We start from the raw sequence: 14514 nt of genomic DNA, 5'->3' as shown, positions 1-14514 counted from the left end.
AAGAGAAGGACATGAAAGGTCCATGGCCTTTTATTGACCAAGCCTTAGAAGTCACAAAGCACCACTACTGCCATATCCATTGGTGGAAGTAATCATAAGCCTGTCTAGAGTCAAGAGAAAATCACAGAGACGCCCTCCCCACTTCTAAAGGGAGGAATGTCAATGAATTTGGCACCATTATAAAAAAATCACCACTGGGAAATTTCCACCTTTTTTTCTGCCTTAACATGAATCTGATAGCAGGAACTACAGCTGCCTTTTTAGCACCATGAAGAGGATGCAAGAAGATGATGCAAGATAATCACAGAGATATAGGCTCTGACCAAAGCTAGTGACTACCTAGCTCTAGATATAGGCTCTAACCAAAGCTAGTGACTACCTAGCTCTACTCTACTTTTTAACCCACATGAAATGCTCCATGACTTATAGCTGAACATATTCTCATCGAAAACACTGATTTAACATCTTTTAAGGAAACCTGAACTTGGGATTCTTAAAAAAAAAAAAAAAAAAGAAAATTTATCTAGTCTGAATATTATCTAGACTTTCTCCTTATAAAACCTGGAGGGGTGTCTGGGTGGCTTATTTGGTTAAGCATACACCTCTTTTTTTTTTTTTTTTTTTTAAGATTTTATTTATTTATTTGACACAGACGGAGAGATCACAAGTAGGTAGAGAGAGAGAGAGAGAGGGAAGCGGGCTCTCCGCTGAGCAGAGCGCCCGATGTGGGCCTCGATCCCAGGACCCTGAGATCATGACCTGAGCCAAAGGTAGAGGCTTAACTCACTGAGCCACCCAGCCACCCCACTGGTTAAGCATCCAACTCTTGATCTCAGCTCAGGTCTTGATCTCGGGGTCATGAGTTCAAGCCCTGCACTAGACTCCATGCTGGGCATGGAGCCTACTTGAACAAAGAAACAAACAAACAAAAAAATGGTCATTGTAGAAACTTTGGAAAACACGGATAAAATAGTGATCACCTTTCATCTCACCATGCTGTGATGATAACCACTGTAAGCATCCTGCTCTGATTCTTTATGAATGAATTTCTACCACATTTGTAGATCTGTATCCTGCAGCGCATTCAGCATTGTATTATTTCTATTTCCCCCTGACACTCAACATTGTCATAATTATCATTGATTCGGATTGCATTAGCTGATTTAGAATACTTTGATTGTTGCTCAGCATGTGGGTTCTTAACAATTCTTCTGTATAAAAACAATTGTATTTAACAAACATAAAAAATATTTTAAATTTATTACTGAAGTAGATTTGCCATACAATGTCGTATTAGTTTCAGGGGTAAGACATAGTGATTTGACGGTTCTATTGACATTACTCAGTGCTCATCAGGATAAGTGTAGTCACTGTCTGTCACCATACAATGTTATTACATCATTGACTATATTCCCCTTGTACTTTTCATCCACCTTATTTATTTATTTATTTTTAAGTTTTTTTTTTGTGGTTTTTTTGTTTTGTTTTTTTGGTTTTTTGGGTTTTTTTTTAAGATTTTTTTTTTTAATGTATTTATTTTGACAGAGAGAAATCACAAGTAGATGGAGAGGCAGGCAGAGAGAGAGAGAGAGAGAGGGAAACAGGCTCCCCGCTGAGCAGAGAGCCCGATGCGGGACTTGATCCCAGGACCCCGAGATCATGACCTGAGCCAAAGGCAGCGGCTTAACCCACTGAGCCACCCAGGCGCCCTGTTTTTTTTGTTTTTTTTTTTTTTGACAGTGATCACAAGTAGGCAGAGAGGCAGGCAGAGAAAGGGAGAAGCAGGCTCCCTGTTGAGCAGAGAGCCCAATGTGTGGCTCGATCTCAGGATCCTGAGATCATGACCTGAGCCGAAGGCAGAGGCTTTAACCCACTGAGCCACCCGGGTACCCCAGAAGCTTTTTATTTTGACGTCATTCCAACAGTTTATGTTTGCTTGTGTTTTCCTTGTCTCCAGAGACCTATCTAGCAAAAAGTTGCTACAGCAGATGTCAGTGAAACTATTGCCTGGGTTTTCTTCCAGGATTTTTTATGGCTTCAGGTCTCACTTTAGGTCTTTCATCCATTTTGAATCTATTTTTGTACTTGGTGTATGAAAATGGTCCAGTTTCCTTCTTCTGCATGTTGCTGTCCAGTTTTCTTAACACCATATGTTGAAAAGGCTATCTTTTCCCCATCTGATATTCTTCCCTGTTTTGTCAAAGATTGACTGGCCACATAATTGTGGGTTTAGTTCCAGATTTTCTCTGTTCCATTGACCCGTGTGCTTGTACCATACTGTTTTGATGACTACAGCTTTGTAATGTAACTTGAGGTCCAGAATTGTGATGTCTCCAGCTGTACTTTTCTTTTTCAAGATTGCTTCAGTTAGTTGGGGTCTTTTGTGGCTCCATACAAATTTTAGGACTGTTTGTTCTAGTTTGTGAAAAACACTGTTGGTATTTTGGTAGGGATTGCATTACATGTGTAGATCACCTTGGGTAGTATAGACATTTAACAACATTTGTTCTTGCAAATCATGAGCCTGGAATGTCTTTCCATTTCTTTGGGTCATCCTCAGTTATTTTATTTATTGATTTGACACACACACAGAGAGAGAGCACAAGCAGAGGGAGCAGCAGGCAGAGAGAGAGAGGGAGAAGCAGTCTCCCTGCAGGGAGCCCAAAGCAGGACTCGATCCCTGGACCCCAGGATCATGACCTGAGCTGAAGGGAGACGATTAACTGACTGAGCCACTCAATGGCCCTCAATTATTTTCATCAATGTTTTATAGTTTTCAGAGTACAAGTCTTCCACCTCTTTGCAGAACCTTGATTTCTTTTTGTTTGTTTGTTTGTTTTAAGATTTTATTTATTTATTTGACAGAGAGATCACAAGTAGGCAGAGAGGCAGGCAGAGAGGCGGGGGGAAGCAGGCTCCCTACTGAGCAGAGTCTGATGTAGGGCTCGATCCCAGAACCCTGAGATCATGACCTGAGCTGAAGGCAGAGGCTCAACCCACTGAGCCACCCAGGCACCCCTAGAACCTTGATTTCTTATCTATTGTTTGACTTTTTAGCATTTGGCTCGATTTGAAGGTTATCAGTGCTTTAAAAAAGCAACAACAACAATTCTAGTGACTTTACTCAATTTTCTTTCTCCTTGATGTTTCTGCCCCATCACCCTGTTGAGTGGTGACTACTTGAAATAGTCCCTCTCGCCTTTGCACACTCAGGTGCGGACATAGGATGTATCCAGCATTGCACCCACCTTGTGGCTACCTCAGCGGTAGCCAAGTGCAGTGGAAACATGAGGAACTGGAAAAGAGAGCGTCTGTGTTTAAGTCCTGTTCTGCCAAGGATGAGCCTGGTGCGGCTGCACGGAGCCTTGGCCCTCAGTTGACATATGGAAGCAGTAACTCTGGCTGAGCTATGTGAAGATCGAACGAGATCATGCCTGTGAAATCGCTTGGAGAACAAGCGGGGTCCTGCACCTCCATGTCAACTGGGAAGCAGCAGGCCAGTGACACAGGGTGAGCTGGGAAGCTGTCCGATTGAGCGGCGAGAAGTTAGCCAGAGCCTGTGCGGCGCCTGGAAGGAGACATTAGAAGGAAAGAAGGTGAGGCCAAGAGAACCTAAGGGTGCCTAAGAGGCATCTAGTGTTTTTGGCTACAAGCAGCTGGGGTAGGTTTCTACATAAGCAGTCTTGTGTTCACAGCTTCCATCTGCCCTTTCCCTGGACTGTGATAACACTCGATGCCTGGGCCATTCACTTGGCAGGGAAGTTTGTGCTGTCTTTTGGTTACTTAACTATATAAAATCAGTGCAGGTCCTGGCTCTCCAAGAGGTCTGCGTGGCCACCAGGGCAGGGCAGAACCTTCCACTTCCCTGTGCCTGTGCCATTCACAGAACGCTTCGTAAATATTTGGCTGAACTGACTTTTTCCATTTCATAAATTTCAGCCTTCTGCTATTCGGCCACTCGCACCCCAGCATGTTTCTCCCAATGTATGCTGTGTTTTTTTAACTTGTTAAAAATGTGTCGCTTGGGCAGTACTTACACAATGAATCACCACATGACTTCACATGCCCAGTGGCATTTGGATTCTAAAGTTAAGTCACTGTTCTTCTAGTCTCACTACGGTTAATATGAAAAAATACTAAGCGACATGCAGAGCTCTAGGAGATTAAATAATGACCAAAATTGGAATTCCAGAAGTTAAGAGTGAAGAAAACAATCAGAAGGAAATAATTAAATCATAAGCAGAAATTGATTTATTAATTAGATAAAAAGTAAAGGTTTGAGTTACACGCTTGATTCGGTAGATACCTGTATTCTCTTTTTTTTTTTTTTTTTTAATTTTGTTTTACAAACTCTTGTGTTGAGGGTTGACTTTCAATAGATCACAGGGAGGGAGCTGCTCTGCTACGTACGAAACCCCGACTCAGAAGCAGGTCGTCTACGAGATACCTGTATTCTTGTAGGACTTGCCAAGGACAGACATTCTTTTCAAGCATCCGTGGAGAAGTTTAAATTTGCCTGTGTAGTAGATCACAAAGAAGATTTCCATAAATTGCCCAGAGTAGAAACCTTCTGACCCAAACAGTCCACAGAGCCTTAATGTGAGAAATCAACGAAAAATGTAGCCAAAAAAAAAAAGAAAGAAAGAAAGAAAAAGAAAAAGAAAGAAAAGAAAATCTATCCATTTGCAATTTTAAAGCACTTTTTGCAGTAGTTTTTGCATTAAAGAGGAAATCAGAACCAAGATTTCTGTGACCTGTAGCGAAACGGGAAATCAAAGCTGAAACATGGATCACTTTAGAGTAATGACAACATGGACACTACATGCCAAGTTCTATATGATGCAGAGAGAGTGGTAATTGGAGGGAAATTTATTACCTTAAACATTAGAAAACAAGAAAAACTGAAACTAAGTTATCTAAGCATGCAGTTCAGGTTGCTGGAAAAAAGAGAAGCGAAAATAAACCTAACTCAAGTAGAAGATAAGAATTAATAAAGACAAAATGGACAAAATAACAAATATCAGGTTTCTCAAATCAAAAGCTGATGTTTGATACAATAGATAAGATCTGTATAAGTCTGATTAAGGGGAAAGAGCCCAAACTGATGATTTTAAAGAAACAAGAAGAGAACATGATTATGGAAACAGAGGTTATTAAAGAATTTAGAGAATCCTATGTGCAACTGGATTAAATCGGGGTGAATATTAAAATTCTCAGGGAAATTATAAATGACCCCAACCGACTCAGTAAATAGTGTCAAGTTCAAGTAGACCACCCAGAATGGAAGAAAACAGTTTCCGATCTGCCCACAGTGGGGCACCTGGCTGGCTTAGTTGGTGGAACATGTGATTCTGGATCTCAGCGTCCTGACTTCCAGCCCCAGGTTGGGCATACAGCCTACTTTAATAAAATTGAAAAAGTCAAATCTACCCATGGAAAAGAAATGAGGCCAGTGTGCTTTTATGATAAGATCTCATGACCTCATTCCATGAGGCTGACATAATTCTGATACCAAAGTGGACAAGCACAGAACCACCAAGAAGGAAAGCAAAAGCTAAATTTGCTTATAAACACAGATCTTTAAAATCCTAAATGAAATGTTAGCAAATGGGATCAGTGTATTCAAGCAATGCAAGGATGGTTCAACATTAAGATATTTGTTAATGAAATTCACTACTTTATTATATCAAAGAGAGGAAACTTCTGATCATTTCAACTAACACAAAACAAAAAACAAAAAAGCCCAGAAAGCAAAAATAAAAAACCTCTACACACATTTAATAAAATACAATACCATTTCATGGATTGGAAAAACAAAACAAAACAGAAAACCTTCTCACAAGTGAAGTGGGAAAGAAAACAACTTTGGGGTGCCTGGCTGTCTCAGTGGGTGGAATGCACAGCTCTTGATTTCAGGGTCATGAGCTTGAACCCCACAGTGGGTGTAGAGGTTACTCAAATAAATAAACTTAAAAAAGAAAGAAAGAAAACATCCTGAACTTGATAAAGTCTCCATCAGAAACCTACAGCTACAGAAAATGCTAAACTTAATGGCAAGGTATAAGCATTTTCTTAAAAGGCAGGATTGAGACAAACCAAGTTGAAACTGTTGTTATTTTTTTTTAAAGATTTTATTTATTAACTTGAGAGAGGGAGAGAGAGAGAGCATGAACAGGGGGAGCAGAAGATGGAGAGGAAAAAGCAGGCTCCCCATTGAGAAGGGAGCCCAAAACGAAATGGGGCTCAATCCCAGGAAACTGAAATCATGACCTGAGCCGAAGGCAGACACTGAACCGACTGAGCTACCCACAAGCACCAATACCATTGTTATTAGTACACTTGCCTGGAGTACCCAGTCATTGCAGTAAGATGAAAAAATAAGAGGTAGGGGCGCCTGGGTGGCTCAGTGAATTAAGCCTCTGCCTTCGGCTTGGGTCATGATCCCAGGGTCGTGGGATTGAGCCCCAAAACGAGCTCTCTGCTCAGTGGGGAGCCTGCTAACTCCTCTCTCTCTGCCTGCCTCTCTGCCTACTTGTGATCTCTGTCTGTCAAATAAATAAATGAAATCTTTAAAAAAAAAAAGAAAGAAAGAAAAGAAGAGGTACACATCAACATGGAAAGAGACAAATGGCATTATTTCTAGATGTTATGATTATTCCTGTAGAGCCTCCCACATCAACACCTCGAAAAATAATTATGGCTTATAAAAGAATCTTACAAGGTGGCAAATTAGAAAGGAAACATACACACGCACACAAAAGCCAGCAGCTTTCGTATATATCAGCAATAATAAATTAGGAAATATGATAGAAAAGAGATATAACTCGCATTAATAATAAAAACAAAAAGGTACTTAGGAACAAATTGTCAAAAATGTACAGGAGTTATGGAAAAAAAAATTATGAACTTTATGAAAGGATTTACAGATATAGACTCTAAAGAGAAAGAACTTATCTTCTGAAAATGATGAAAAAAGTCAGAATTAAAAAGATATTAATTCTCCTCCAAATTAGTTCCTATTGACATCCCAGCGGGACTTTTTATGGATATGCTGATTCTGAAATTCACTGGGAAGAGTAAACATACAAGAATAGCCAAGAACATTTTGAAATAGAAGAATAATGAGAAGAGCACCTCCTGTTATATACAGCAAGACATACAACGAAGATACCAAAGATGATAATAATAAAAAATGAGGTATTGTTGTAGGAACAAAGAGTCCTGAAGTATGTCCTGTATAAATAGGGACTTAGTTTATAAAAATGATGGCAATCACAATTTAATGAGCAAAATGTTGTTGGGACAACTGGTTATCAATTTGAGGAGGAAATTCAAGGTGGTTTAAAAATCAAAACTTTTTAAAATTTTTTATTTATTTATTTGACAGACAGAGATCACAAGTAAGGCAGAGAGGCAGGCAGAGAGGGGGAAGCAGGCTCCCTGCTGAGCAAAGATCCTGATGTGGGGCTGGATCCCAGGACCCTGAGACCAGGTCCTGAGCAGAAGGCAGAGGCTTTAACCCACTGAGCCACCCAGACTCCCCTGAAATCAAAACATTTTTAAAGCCTTTAAACAAGAGAAATGTAAGAACATGTTTTTTAAATCTTAACTTGCTGTAGGCCTTTCCAGGGAAGGCTCCAATCCCAAAGTCCATAAAGAAAAGATTAACAGATAGACTACAGATAAACCGATTTATCCATTAATAAGCAGATTAACAGATAAACAAATCTCCGGTATACCTAAAGAAACCATAAACAATACTAAAAGACAAACACCCAAGAGAAACTATTTGCGACTTAAGCAAAGAGCAGATTAATGCCTAATATAGAAAGAACTTCTACAAATCAACAACTGAAAGATATAAACTCAATGGAAATTGCCCAACATTAAAATGGAATCAATTCACTGAAGGAAAAAAAAAAAGCCCCACAACTTATTAATAAACATATAAAATGATGATCTCATGAATAAAATGGGCAACACAAATGACAACAAGAAGGTATTTTTCCCCCCACTGGTTTGATGAAACTTACCAAAACTTGCTGATTGGTAGCATTGACAAAAGCGTGGGGAAAGGGATCTCTAACAGGAATTCGAATTGGCTCAGTACGAGGGTAGGAGTGAACATTGATGCCATTTTGTAGTAAGAACACGAATTCCCACATGTTTGCAAAAAGACACATCTTTTCTTTTTAATTTATTATTTTTTAGAAAAAAATTTTACCGGAGAAAATTATTTTACTATGAATTTCAGTGTCTAATCCCAAGGATTAGTTTTTAATCCTCCGTACTGCCATTTTTCAAAACATTTTTGAATTTAAATTCAATTAATTAACATGTAATGTATTATTGGTTTCAGAGGTACAGATCTGTGATTCCTCAGGAAAGACACATCTTTAAAGATCCTTTACAGATAATTGCAGTTTAGAATTACAAAGGAGACGGAATCCATCCCCAAAGGAGAGGCGAATAATTTCGATTCATCTTATACTTGGAAGCTGTCCTGATGCGGGAAGATAACGTATGTACCAAGCACTGTTCTCCAAGCTTTTTGTCTATTTAATCCTTCCAGAAGCCCAATGAGGAAGATACTATAATTTGTGCTATTTCACAGATGAGGGAACCAAGGCACAGTGGGGTGACTCACTCATCCAAGATCACACACGTGGTTGGCAGAGCTGGGACTTGAACCCCAGTGATCTGGCTCCAAAGTCTGTGGCTTGACCATGACCCTAAGTCATGCTTCCATATGACTATGATATGGGGAGAAAATCAAGTCACAGAAAGGTATTAAACAATCTCATATTTATGAAAAGTGGAAACTTGTCTTGGTTCATAGGAAAAAATGGTGACATTTGATGAGAGAGAGTTTGGGGGGTTGGAGAAATGGACCTTCAATTTGACAACATTCTTTATATATTGCTGGAATTTCTCAAAGCAAGCAGGTACTACTGCAATTAAAAATAATATTGTATTTAAAAGAATTTAAACAAAGAGGGGCGCCTGGGTAGCTCAGTTGTTAAGGGTCCTGGGATGAGCCCTGCATTGTGTTCCCTGCTGAGCCCGAAGCCTATTTCTCCCTCTCTCACTCCCCCTGCTTGTGCTTCCTCTCTCGCTGTGTCTCTCTCTTTAAAAAAAAAAGGGGGGGGGGATTTAAACAAAGAAAAAAAAATATCATATTAAATATATTTAATACTTATCATATAACATAGTATATCTAGTTTATATCATCAAATATCTTAATATTTAAGGCTTCCTTCTTTGTTAATGTAGTGTTTTTTTTCCAGAAGCTTCCTTTAGTTCAAACTATTATCTTGAAAAATGAGAACAGAATGCTTATGCCCCACCTATCTGCCTACATTCCAAAAGCATTAATTTACCACTTTGGAAGGAATCTGATTTTTGTGCATTTGGAAGTACCTATTTGTTACCAGGATTCTGTAAAAAGTGTGGCTAAAATGGCTTGAAGTCAACACCTGACATTCTCCCGAATAGAGAGATTTTGCCCGTTTGTTCCCTGGTGTCTGGATTTCCCTTCCACAACCTCTTCATAAGATGCTATGCTGGGTGCAGAGGCTTGAAAACTTAGCAAAGCCCCAGGCTAGCAGGAGCACAGACCCTTCCCGATGCAGAAACCAGGGAGCCATCTTGGACACCCCCTTTTGTCACCTTGTCCCTCTTGCCAACCTGATCATCAGTCCGACCTCCCACCTGTTGGTCTGGTCCACCCCCCAGTGTCTAGGACGCAAGCGCCTCTTTCCTCCACTTTTCCAGCGGCCTCCTGCGGGCTCTCCTGTTTCACTCCTGCCCCCATCACTGACCACTCCACGTGCAAATCAGACATGTTCCCATCCCTCCAGCCCCACCAGGCTAAACCTCTCAGTGTCATCCATTTCTCCCAGGAGGAGGCCCAGAGTCCTCACTGTGGTCTACCAGGCCCACAGCCCAGAGTCGACCCAACCTCCCCCCCCACCAACTTCTTCTACTTCCTGAAGTATATATCAGGTTCCCTTCCACTTTGGGGCCTCTCACCCCCCTCACCCCTACCCTCATTAACCTCTATACCGCTTTCAGCTGTTAATTTTGCTTCTTCGTGGGAGGCTGTCCCCGTGCCCACTTCGAGCTCTTTACCCCCATGACTCCACGCCTGTCTGTGAGGGGGCCCTGTAAGAGAACAGTGTCTCTTTTGTGGTATCCTTGTAGGACCAGGCACAGAGTCTGGCTCATGCGGGTGCTCACTGAGCACTTGTTGAAGGAAGGAAGGAGGAAAGGAGCGGGGGGACCCTGTTGTGTCACTAGAGAGAAGGGGCCAAGGCGGCAGAGGAGGAAGACCTGAAGAACGGAAGGAGGCCTTGAAAGGTGGGAGGGGGAAAGGGCCTTTCAGACTCGGGCCCTGTGGGCGGGGCCTGGTATGGAGCCCTGCGTTGTCAAGTCCAAGGGAGGAGGCAGAGATTAGACTGAGCTGTGGGGCAGCCCACCTGGCAAGAGCTCTGCACACCATAAAAGGACTTGAACTTTATGCCGTAGGTAATGGAGGAAGCTGGGTGGGTTGTGAGGACTCCCTCCCCACTCCCTTCCCTTTGCCCTTCCTTCTTCCTTGCTTCCCTTCCTTCTGCAGACCAGAAACAAAGTCTCTGAGGGCCAGAGAGCATGCTCTTGGTTTCAAGGAAGTGGCAGGGGATTTGGAAGGGACATTGTTCGAGGGGCCCCTTTACCTGGCTCTGTCCCCAGATATACAAACCAGAGCTAGAGTAGTAGAGAGAGGGAGAGACGCTCCCCAGAGCCCCCACATTCACCCAGAGAGGTTCTGGGGAGCCCCCAGGCAAGTGGGAGGAGATGGGTCAAGGTGAGACCCCTCAGGGAGAATGACAACTTGCCCGATGTCTGGGGCAGGATGCCTGGGGCTCTCCGCCTTCCAGGGTTTCTTCTACTCTCTTGGCTTGGCCTCAGGACCGTGGAGGGGTTGACTCCAGGCTCCAGGTCTTGGCACAGGTAGGCTCCACTCTGCCCAAGGCCACCTCTCTCTGGACAAGGTTGGTGAGTAAGGGGGCTCAAGGGGGCACCAGGGTCTGAGGATTTGCAGTCTCACCTGGAAGTTCCCAGGGTCCCCAGGGCAGGGCATGGACTCCTGCCAAGGGTAGTGCTGGGGAGCCAAGTGCTTGCAGGACCCTGCCTGCAGCCATTTCCAAGGGCCCAGACCTCTGCTCTCTGGACTCCTCCGCAGACATTTCAAACCTTTCAAAATCTCAAAACCGTGGGACATACTGGCTTCTATGTTCCCCACCCTGTTCTTTGGGCTCGAATTTATACTTCACTGTATAAATTCACTGAGTGTCTGCCCTGTGCAAAGCCCCATGCTAGGCTCTTAGTCAAAAAGATGAGCAATTCATGATCCCTGCTTCCAAGAGGCTTACAGTCTAGGGAGGGAAAGCACATTGAGAATGATGTCAAACTCTAGCTTGATCTACCTGGCTTTTTACTATTTTTTTTTTAAAAAGATTTTATTTATTTATTTGACAGCGATCACAAGTAGGCAGAGAGACAGGCAGAGGGGGAGGGGGAGACGGGTTCCCTGCTGAGCAGCGAGCCTGATGTGGGGCTCGATCCCAGGACCCTGGGATCATGACCTGAGCTAAAGGAAGGGGCTGAACCCACTGAGCCACCCAGATGCCCCACATTTTACTATGTTTATGTCACTGACATGTATAGGGCACGACCTATGTGTTTGCCCCCACGTTCTGTCATCTTTCCAATCCTTGTTTATTTTTTCCCCTAGGACTCTTTTGGGATTTGAAATGGTTTTGTTTGGCTACAAAGAAGGTTGGACGCGCTTCAGTGTCTCCTCACAACTTCCTCTACTTTACCAACCAGCTGTCTCCTCTGAAGTAGATCTGCCCCATCACCTTTGCAAAATGAGCTGAAAGCTGTCAAAGGATGTGCCTTCTGAAGAGCAGGCAGGAGGCTCCCAGGCCAGAAATCTGTCCTTGATAAGCGCCTGCAGTCCCACTGTTAAAAGGTTATTCCTTTGAAGGTGCAGGAGCTCCGGGGAGGGGAGGGATAACAGCTTAAATAAATCCTGATCATTTAACAGCTCTAGTGGGGATTCATTTATAGATGGGGGGTAGGGGTCTTGGGGACATCATCCTAACAGGCCCACTGATGTCTCTAGATTTTGAGGTTGTTTCAGTTAGCTATTGCTGCATAACAAACCATGGTGATTTGTTGCTTCTCACAGCGCTGTGGGTTGGCCACGTGGGCAGTTCTGTTAGTCAATCCCGCGAGAGCCCATGTGGCGAAGGTCATCTGACCGGGGTGGGGGTGTCCCAACATGGCCTCTTTCGCGTGTCTGGTGGTTGGGGCAGCTTGCCAGTTTTTCCAGTGGTCTCTCATCTCCCAGGGGGCTCAGGGAATTTCATCAGGGCATGGCGGCCTCAAAGTTATGAGAGGGAGATGGAAGAAGCCACAAGACCCCTTTAGACCTAAGCTCCAGAGTGTGCATGTTCTTTCTTTTTATTTTTTAAAGATTGTATTTATTTATTTGACAGAGATCACAAGTAGGCAGAGAGGCAGGTGGGGGGGCAGGTGGGGGGAAGCAGGCTCCCCACTGAACAGAGAGCCCAGTGTAGGGCTCCATCCCTACATCGGACCCTGAGATCATGACCTGAGCCGAAGGCAGAGGCTTAATCCCCTGAGCCACCCAGGCGCCCCTGTGCATGTTATTTCTGACGCATTCTGCTGGCCAGAAAGGTCACGAGGCCAGTCCAGACTCAAGGAGATGGCAAAGTAGACGGGACTGCTCAGCGAGGGGAGCAGCAACACCCCCACAGCAAAGGGGTGCAGACACAAGAAGCTGCGGCTCATAGGGGCCACAATTCTAGCACTCTCCCGGGGAGGTCTACAGGATGTAACGTTATCGAGGGTTTGCTTCAGGACAGCAGGCTAGACGGAGGAGGCGTAAGTCCCCACTCTCTGCCAACATCTATTTCCATGATCTTGCCCGGGGTTCTGTCATCCTTTGCCAGCAGAGACATACCTACAGATGGAGTTTGCTTGACTCCACAGAGCCCATCAAACTACGTAGCAGCATTTGGCTGACCCTTCCCCCTACCCTGAGTTGTCAAAGCCTGTTCCTCACCCGCCACCCCCCCACCCACCAACCCCTGCCCCGGGATGTGCCAGCAAACTTGATCCTGGTGGGGTGGGGTCCTGACTTGTAGCATCTACCAGATGCAGCCAATTGCAAGCTACCAATGTGACATCGCTGAATGAGTTTGGAATAGCTATGAGTCATTGATTTTTGGCTCTGGACAAGCCAGCTCCACACCTCTTCCTTATCTTTGGAATTTTCTAGAAAAAGCGAATACAGATTAAAAAAGAAAAAAAAAAAAAAGACGAAGAGGAAGAAGCAAAACCTTTCTTAGTGCCAAAAGAATAAAACGTGTTGAGAAGGCAGATTCTTGTTTTGGAAAATGGGGGAACTCCACAGCCACTAGGCAAGCCGTGGGAACCCTGGACTCGAAACAGGGCCTGAGCGCACCCAGTGATAGCTTTGTGTGGGCAGGGAGCATTTCTGAAAGGGTGCTCCCCTAACAAACAGTGGTTATTTCTGGAGCTGGTCGTGGGTGGGGGTGAGGGACCTGTCTTGAGATATTTCTCTGCTACCTTTGCTTTCTTACAGCGAACACGCATTCGATTGAGAATTACATAACTAAAACTGAGGAGGTCGGGGCACCTGGGTGGCTCATTGGGTTAAAGCCTCTGCCTTCCGTTCAGGTCATGATCCCAGGGTCCTGGGATCGAGCCCCACAGCGGGCTCTCTGCTCAGCAGGGAGCCTGCTTCCTCCTCTCTCTCTGCCTTACTTGTGATCTCTGTCTGTCAAATAAATAAATAAAATCTTTAAAAAATAATAATAAAATAAAATAAAAACTGAGGAAGTGGATATTCTAGAATCCTTGAACATCACAGACTCCCTGAGTCAGATAAGTCAGGGCATCTGCCCTGCTTAGGGGCCCAGCCAAGACTCCTAACTTTGGGTTCAGGACGCTTCCCCACACCCTTGGGCTGCCCCCACTCCACACAGGTACAAATTGGGAAGAAAGTGATCACTGTACCCCCCCCAAAGCTCCTGGAAGTTTGGAGAGCCTTACCTTGGGAGACCGGAAGGAGATCAGAAGGCAGCCTCCTGGGAGTAGCTTCCAGAACCCCTTGGGGATGTGCCCCCGGCCCCCATAGGAAGTCTGAGCCACCATTACTGTCAGTGAGCAGTAAAGAGCAAGGTATGGAAATCCCCGCCCTGTACCATTGGCCTGACGGGTCCCCCCATCCCACTTACTTTTAGACTCTCCTCTTGGGAAACCTCATCACTGTTCTAAACCAGCTGATTGAATTTTCTTTTTTTCTTTATTTTTAAGATTTTATTTATTTATTTGAGAGAGAGAGTGAACGAGAGGCGGCACAAGCAGGGGGAGTAGCGGAGGGAGAGGGAGAAGCAGACTTCTCACTAAGCAGGGAGC

This window comes from Mustela erminea, chromosome 18 (assembly GCF_009829155.1).
Source record: "Mustela erminea isolate mMusErm1 chromosome 18, mMusErm1.Pri, whole genome shotgun sequence".
In the NCBI taxonomy this organism is placed as follows: domain Eukaryota; kingdom Metazoa; phylum Chordata; class Mammalia; order Carnivora; family Mustelidae; genus Mustela; species Mustela erminea.
This window is presented reverse-complemented; position numbering follows the sequence as displayed.